The following is a 7,560-nucleotide window of genomic DNA, read 5'->3' on the forward strand; positions in this document are numbered from 1 at the left end:
AACAAAGCCTACCATCAGTAACACACTACGCTGCCAGGGACTCAAATTCTGCAGTGCCAGACGTGTCCCCCTGCTTAAGCCAGTACATGTCCAGGCCCGTCTGAAGTTTGCTAGAGAGCATTTGGATGATCCAGAAGAAGATTGGGAGAATGTCATATGGTCAGATGAAACCAAAATATAACCTTTTGGTAAAAACTCAACTCGTCGTGTTTGGAGGACAAAGAATGCTGAGTTGCATCCAAAAAACACCATACCTACTTTGAAGCATGGGGGTGGAAACATCATGCTTTGGGGCTGTTTTTCTGCAAAGGGTCCAGGACGACTGATCCGTGTAAAGGAAAGAATGAATGGGGCCATGTATCGTGAGATTTTGAGTGAAAACCTCCTTCCATCAGCAAGGGCATTTTTAATTTAATTTTACCTTTATTTAACCAGGCAAGTCAGTTAAGAACATATTCTTATTTTCAATGATGGCCTGGGAACAGTGGGTTAACTGCCTGTTCAGGGGCAGAACGACAGATTTGTACCTTGTCAGCTCAGGGGTTTGAACTCACAACCTTCTAGTCCGTTACTAGTCCAACGCTCTAACCACTAGGCTACGCTGTCGCATTGAAGATAAAACGTGGCTGGGTCTTTCAGCATGACAATGATCCCAAACACACCGCCCGGGCAACGAAGGAGTTGCTTCGTAAGAAGCATTTCAAGGTCCTGGAGTGACCTTGCCAGTCTCCAGATCTCAACCCCATAGAAAATCTTTGGAGGGAGTTGAAAGTCTGTGTTGCCCAGCAACAGCCCCAAAACATCACTGCTCTGTCATTGCCCAAAAGGGTATATAGCAAAGTATTGAGTTAAACTTTTGTTATTGACCAAATACTTATTTTCCACCATAATTTGCAAAAAAATTCATAAAAAATCCAACAATGTGATTTTCTGGATTTTTTTTCTAATTTTGTCTGTCATAGTTGAAGTGTACCTATGATGAAAATTACAGGCCTCTCTCATCTTTTTAAGTGGGAGAACTTGCACAATAGGTGGCTGACTATTTGCCCCACTGATACATGCCCGCACACACACTTGCACAAACTCACACACGCACGCACGCACACAAACACACACAGGTTTAAATTAGAGTCAGAATGGAGAGAAAGACATGCAGATTTTCACGACCCGTGTCTTTAGAGTGGCCCATTAGGAAGAAATAGGGGGAATTTAGCGTGTCACTTTTCATGCACATGGAGAGGTTGGAAGGTACCATTCCTAAGGGAAGGGGAGAAAAAGCCTATACCAATCATTAGAGTTAAAGCAGGGGTTAAAAATAGACCCTTTCACAACTGTTAGCTCACAAAGTATAGTTTGATATGCAGAAAGCATCGGCAGAAGACTGGGCATTGGTTATACTTGAGAGAAATACAGAGGACAGAAGAATATTAACAAAAGATCAGACATAAAGTAGATGCTGTTTGAATGTCGGGTTATGGAAGCAGATTGAATTAGCTAAAGCTTTTGTTGTATCAGTTAATATGTATTTCAGGTTCCACAGGGCAGCAGCAGTAAGAGCAGGTAGTTATAAAAAATGTGAGGTATTATCTGCTGTTAATAGCAAACATCATGGTTAGGGCTGTGGAGGTCATACAATTTTGTCAGCCAGTAACTGTCATGCAAATAACTGCTGGTCTCACGGTAATTGACCACTAATTAACATGAACACTTTTAGCATCTCCGGGCTTCCACGCATAACCTACAAGCCACTGATGAAGACCGTTTGGAAAATCTACATTTGAAAAAGTTTCATAAATGCATTTAATATAGCCAACACCATCACAATAAATTATATATTTTAAGCAGGTCTAAAGAAACATGATTTGAAGAAAATGTAGCCTATTTCAGAAGAACAGACTAGCATATTCTGAGTTGTCCTCATCTTAGGCCCTGATCTGGCTATGCCATATAGCTGTGGTTTCAAGGGCCTAACATTTAGCAGATAAGATTTGCTTATAATTCCTGTAGCATTACTTATATTATTTTATAGTAAGAAGAATACAACTGAAAATAGCTGAATAAAATAGAAGGGATATATTTTTTAAATGATTTCCGATGGAGTGCGCGGCTATTCTGTGTTGAGCAGTTAACAAAGTGATAATTTGAAACAGTTTCTCCTATATGCTTAATTCAGAGTTATTTATGCAACTGTATGTCACACTCTGACCATCATTTGCGTTGTTTGTTTCTATGTTTTGTTTGGTCAGGGTGTGATATGAGTGGGCATTCTATGTTGCATGTCTAGTTAGTCTGTTTCTATGTGTTTTGGCCTGATATGGTTCTCAATCAGTGGCAGGTGTTTGTCGTTGTCTCTGATTGGGAACCATATTTAGGTAGCCTGTTTTGTATTGTGGTTCGTGGGTTATTGTCTATGTGTAGTTACCTGTGTCTGCACTCGTTGTCATAGCGTCATGTTTGTTTAATTTTTTTTCGTCATTGAATAAAATAATGGATTCACACCAACTTTGGTCTACTCCATACAACGATCGTGACAGTATGGTGCGACTCTAATGATGATTTGAAAAAAGACGCATGAAAGGCCTAGATGTTAATGAAAGATTAATGAGGTGTGTGCGCTCTGCTCTGCTTCTTGCGCAGGCTGCACACACTTCATCTGTCTATCGGTCACAATTTGACAAGCACTTGATAATATTCTCAGCCATCAGGCTTTTCTCAATTTAATCTTGTCTTTACATATACTAAATAATATGTGTGAAATTAGTTTTGATTTAGAATGGGCCATTTTCATGCACCTGTTAAAGACCATCTATAATGCACTTAAATAGCGAATGGAGGACTCTTTTCCCAAGGTTCATTTTCATGCCAGCCAGGTAGGCTACTCCGGTTGTAAAGTGAAGCAATGTGATTCAAATTAGGAAAAGTTGAGAAAAACATAGTAGGGCTAGCCTATACAAAGCTTATGGGATCCTCCTCTTTGAAATAGAGGACACCAAAACAGTTGTCGTGCATTTGCATAGCATAGCCTATTGAAATGTTGCGTAACATGGGCTTAAAGGAACACTTATTTCATTCTATGCATCAACCAGCTATGAGGAGCTGGCTCTCCCTGCGCATGAGCTAATCCTCTTCTACTCAAACTCTGAATGCAGGGCTCTCGTGTTTGATCTGATTTTTGATGGCATTTGCATTGAGGGACAATAGAGCGCTGAGTTCCAGGCCATTAGCGACTGACTGTTATTCTCAATTGCTAAAACACTAAAACTCATTGGCTGAAACAAAGTTCTCAGTAGCCTGGACTCATTTAGCTAATTATGCAGTCAGGAGAGAACAAGTATTACACTGCCGATTTTGCAGGTTTTCCTACTTACAAAGCATGTAGAGGTCTGTAATTTTTATCATAGGTACATAGGTGAAAGACAGTTTTTCACTTTATATATTCACTTTGTATGTTGTCTACCTCACTTGCTTTGGCAATGTTAACACATTTCCCATGCCAATAAAGCCCTTGAATTGAATTGACAGAATCTAAAACAAAAATCCAGAAAATCACATTGTATGATTTTTGAGTAATCAATTTGCATTTTATTGCATGACATAAGTATTTGATACATCAGAAAAGCAGAACTTAATATTTGGTACAGAAACCTTTGTTTGCAATTACAGAGATCATACGTTTCCTGTAGTTCTTGACAAGGTTTGCACACACTGCAGCAGGGATTTTGGCCCACTCCTCCATACAGACCATCTCCAGATCCTTCAGGTTTCGGGCCTGTCGCTGGGCAATACAGACTTTCAGCTCCCTCCAAAGATTTTATATTGGGTTCAGGTCTGGAGACTGGCTAGGCCACTCCAGGACCTTGAGATGCTTCTTACGGAGCTACTCCTTAGTTGCCCTGGCTGTGTGTTTCGGGTCGTTGTCATGCTGGAAGACCCAGCCACGACCCATCTTCAATGCTCTTACTGAGGGAAGGAGGTTGTTGGCCAAGATCTTGCGATACATGGCCCCATCCATCCTCCCCTCAATACGGTGCAGTCGTCCTGTCCCCTTTGCAGAAAAGCATCCCCAAAGAATGATGTTTCCAACTCCATGCTTCATGGTTGGGATGGTGTTCTTAGGGTTGTACTCATCCTTCTTCTTCCTCCAAACACGGCGAGTGGAGTTTAGACCAAAAAGCTCTATTTTCGTCTCATCAGACCACATTATCTTCTCCCATTCCTCCTCTGGGTCATCCAGATGGTTATTGGCAAACTTCAGATGGGCCTGGACATGCGCTGGCTTGAGATGGGGGACCTTGCATGCGCTGCAGGATTTTAATCCATGACGGCGTAGTGTGTTACTAATGGTTTTCTTTTCTTGCCTATTGTCCTGTAGCCCATCCCAGCCTTGTGCAGGTCTACAATTGTATCCCCGATGTCCTTACACAGCTCTCTGGTCTTGGCCATTATGGAGAGGATGGAGTCTGTTTGATTGAGTGTGTGGACAGGTGTCTTTAATACAGGTAACGAGTTCAAACAGGTGCAGTTAAAACAGGTAATGAGTGGAGAACAGGAGGGCTTCTTAAAGAAAAACTAACAGGTCTGTGAGAGCCGGAATTCTTACTGGTTGGTAGGTGATCAGATACTTGTGATTTTCTGGATTTCCCGTCTCTCACAGTTGATGTGTACCTATGATAAAAATTACAGACCTCTACATGCTTTGTAAGTAGGAAAACCTGCAAAATCGGCAGTGTATCAAATACTTGTTCTCCCCACTGTAACACCCTCTAAGATTAATTGCCAATCTAAGATATATTTTATTTGAGCAGCAGGTTCAAGAACAGAATGAGAATCCCATTCCCACCTATGTGATAGTGTGGGACAATGTCAGTTTCCACCCAGCTGCTGTAAGGGAATGGTTTAACATCAATGGGCAGTTTATGAACTTGTACCTCCCTCCATACACACCTTTCCTGAATCCGATTGAGGAGTTTTTCTCCTCTTGGAGATGGAAAGTGTATGATAGACAACCCTACACCAAAGTAAATCTGCTGCAAGCCATGGATTTAGCCTGTGGTGATATAGGTGAGGAATCATGTCAGGGCTGGATACGGCACCCAAGAGGCTTCTTCCCCCGTTGCCTCAGGAGGGACAATATTGCTTGTGATGTCGATGAAGTGCTCTGGCCTGACCCAGCCCAAAGACAAGAAGAAGCACATTGGTCACATGTTTACTCTTTTGATTGTTGTCCCTTTTAGTATTGTATACGTACAGTGCATTGTAGGCTGTATACTGTACAATGGACAAATTGTATGGCCCTGAACATTGTTCTTTCCATTTATTAACAGTACTGACTGTTCAATAGATTTTGACTGGTTGCAGGTTCATATCAACAAAGCACAAGAATTACAGTATCACAGAGACAAAGGACAAGTTTGTGAGATGCAGGGTACAGTACTGTAAAAATAGGGGTACAAGGAGGAGGAAGAACAAAAAAATAAATTGCAAAGAGCCAAGCAGAGTTGTAATTTCTGATACAATTAGAGCTACTATGATGGAACATGTTTTCGTTCATCAAAAGACAATGACTGAAAAATCTCAATATTTTTTTATATTAAAAATGTACTTCTCCCTGAGAATTGTATGTTTTGAACAATGTGTTTTCTATTTTTCCGTGTATCGTTTACTGACTGCTTTAGAGTGTATATAATTTTGATCACTTTGTTTATATGATTTGAGAGCAATGTTTGATTTTGAACACAGGTAAAAAATGTTTTGAGGCGAATATTTCATTTTGCGAGAGGAGTCAGAGGTTATGTAAATAGTGGTTGAAGATGAGGTTTTGTGTTTAATGTTTTCAGGAAATGGAGCAAGGTTTCAGAAATTGTGTTTTAGCAATTGAGAAAAACTGTAACACATTTGGTAGGCTATTAATGACCATCAGCTGCATCAGAGCACAGTTTTGGAGAAGTCTAGTTACTGTGACTCACCATTCAAGTCAAATTTGACTGCTGTCATGACTCGTGACTGTGCCGTAACAGTGGTTGTAACATTTGCAGTGATGTGTGAGTGAGTGAGTGAGTGAGTGAGTGAGTGAGTGAGTGAGTGAGTGAGTGAGTGAGTGAGTGAGTGAGTGAGTGAGAGTGAGAGTGAGAGAGAGAAACGTTGATGGTAAATGCAGAAGTGAGCAGAGCAGCGGATTACAGCTGCAACAAGCCTTGAAATAATCAAGAAGAAAAAGCAGCAATGCATGGTTGAAAATATAAGTGAATCTTCAACAGAAAACATTGTGAGAGAGAGAGAGAGAGAGAGAGAGAGAGAGAGAGAGAGAGAGAACAATAATTACATTAAATAACGAGAGCAAAAAACAGACTGTCACCCAGAAACAAAAAGATGAAAAATGTAATTAAAGAGAGAGATAAATTGATAGAGCAAGATAAGGAAAGCACGAGAAAGAGAAATAAATATGGGAGGTGTGTTTGGTGGATACCCACCATACTCAGGCACCTGTCCTGTGCCTCTCTTCAGCAGCAGTCTCACCCACCACCCCCTGTCTTGATCACCTCGATGGCCCGGGCGTGAGTCATGTCTCGGGTACTATCCCCATTTATCTCAATGATTTGATCCCCCACCTGAGAGAGAGAGCGAGAGATAGAGGGGAGAGGCAGTGAGATAGAGAGAGAGTGGGGGAGAGATAGAAATCGAGAGAGGGAGAGTTCGAGAGGAGAGAAAAAGCGATTAAAAAGAGAAAGTAAGGATGGGACAGTATGAGCATAGAGATGTCATACTGTATGAAGTACTGCATCACTATTGAGATGGAAAATAATGTGGCTGCATTGCAGACAGGACAAGAAGTGATGTCACTTACCCTCATTCTGCCATTGCGGATGGCCGGCCCATCCTCGGCGAGCCGCAGCACAAACAGATCCATCTTGTACTCCCGCCCCCCACAGATACTGAAGCCAAAACCCTTCACGCTCTTTTTTTTTTTTTTTTTTACCTTTATTTAACCAGGCAAGTCAGTTAAGAACATATTCTTATTTTCAATGACGGCCTGGGAACAGTGGGTTAACTGTCTGTTCAGGGGCAGAACGACAGATTTGTACCTTGTCAGCTCGGGGGTTTGAACTCGCAACCTTACGGTTACTAGTCCAACGCTCTAGCCACTAGGCTACGCTGCCAGCTCTTCTCCAGCTCTACCGTGAAGTAGTCAAAGTCCTGTGCACAACACACAACCAATAACCAACATTCATTAAAGCCAATACATAGCCAACCAATAACCTTTCTGTAGTCTGGGATGTGTAGTTTTACTTGTCTGTTATATGGGATTATGGGGTGTGTTGTCTTACCTGTGGTGTGTAGTAGGGGATACTCGGATCGGCACTGGTCTGAAGTCTGGGGTGAATCCCTAAATGCAACTGTCCACTGAGTTTTGTCTGTTAAAGGGGATTCTGGGATTTATAGTCTTAATGTTGATGTGTAGTAGTCTTACCTATGGTCTGAATTATGGGGGAACTGTGCCAGTGGAAGCTGTGCAGTTTTTGTGTGTTGTTTGTACTATGGAATTCTGTGCTAATTCTGGGC

General features: G+C 41.6%; 1 long non-coding RNA gene across 2 annotated transcripts; it reads right to left on the reverse strand.

Moving 5' to 3' along the window:
- Window positions 1–1,130: 1,130 nt before the first annotated feature.
- LOC118370566 (uncharacterized) lies at window positions 1,131–6,947 on the reverse strand. 2 transcript variants are annotated; one of them, XR_004822825.2, is made up of 3 exons: window positions 6,845–6,947; window positions 6,471–6,608; window positions 1,131–1,257 (listed from the first exon to the last, which is right to left on the reverse strand). It is a non-coding gene; the product is annotated as an uncharacterized LOC118370566 (long non-coding RNA). The 2 variants fall into 2 exon arrangements; XR_008108585.1 differs by having other exon boundaries at window positions 1,169–1,279.
- Window positions 6,948–7,560: the final 613 nt, after the last annotated feature.

This window comes from Oncorhynchus keta, unplaced genomic scaffold (assembly GCF_023373465.1).
Source record: "Oncorhynchus keta strain PuntledgeMale-10-30-2019 unplaced genomic scaffold, Oket_V2 Un_contig_2186_pilon_pilon, whole genome shotgun sequence".
Lineage (NCBI taxonomy): Eukaryota > Metazoa > Chordata > Actinopteri > Salmoniformes > Salmonidae > Oncorhynchus > Oncorhynchus keta.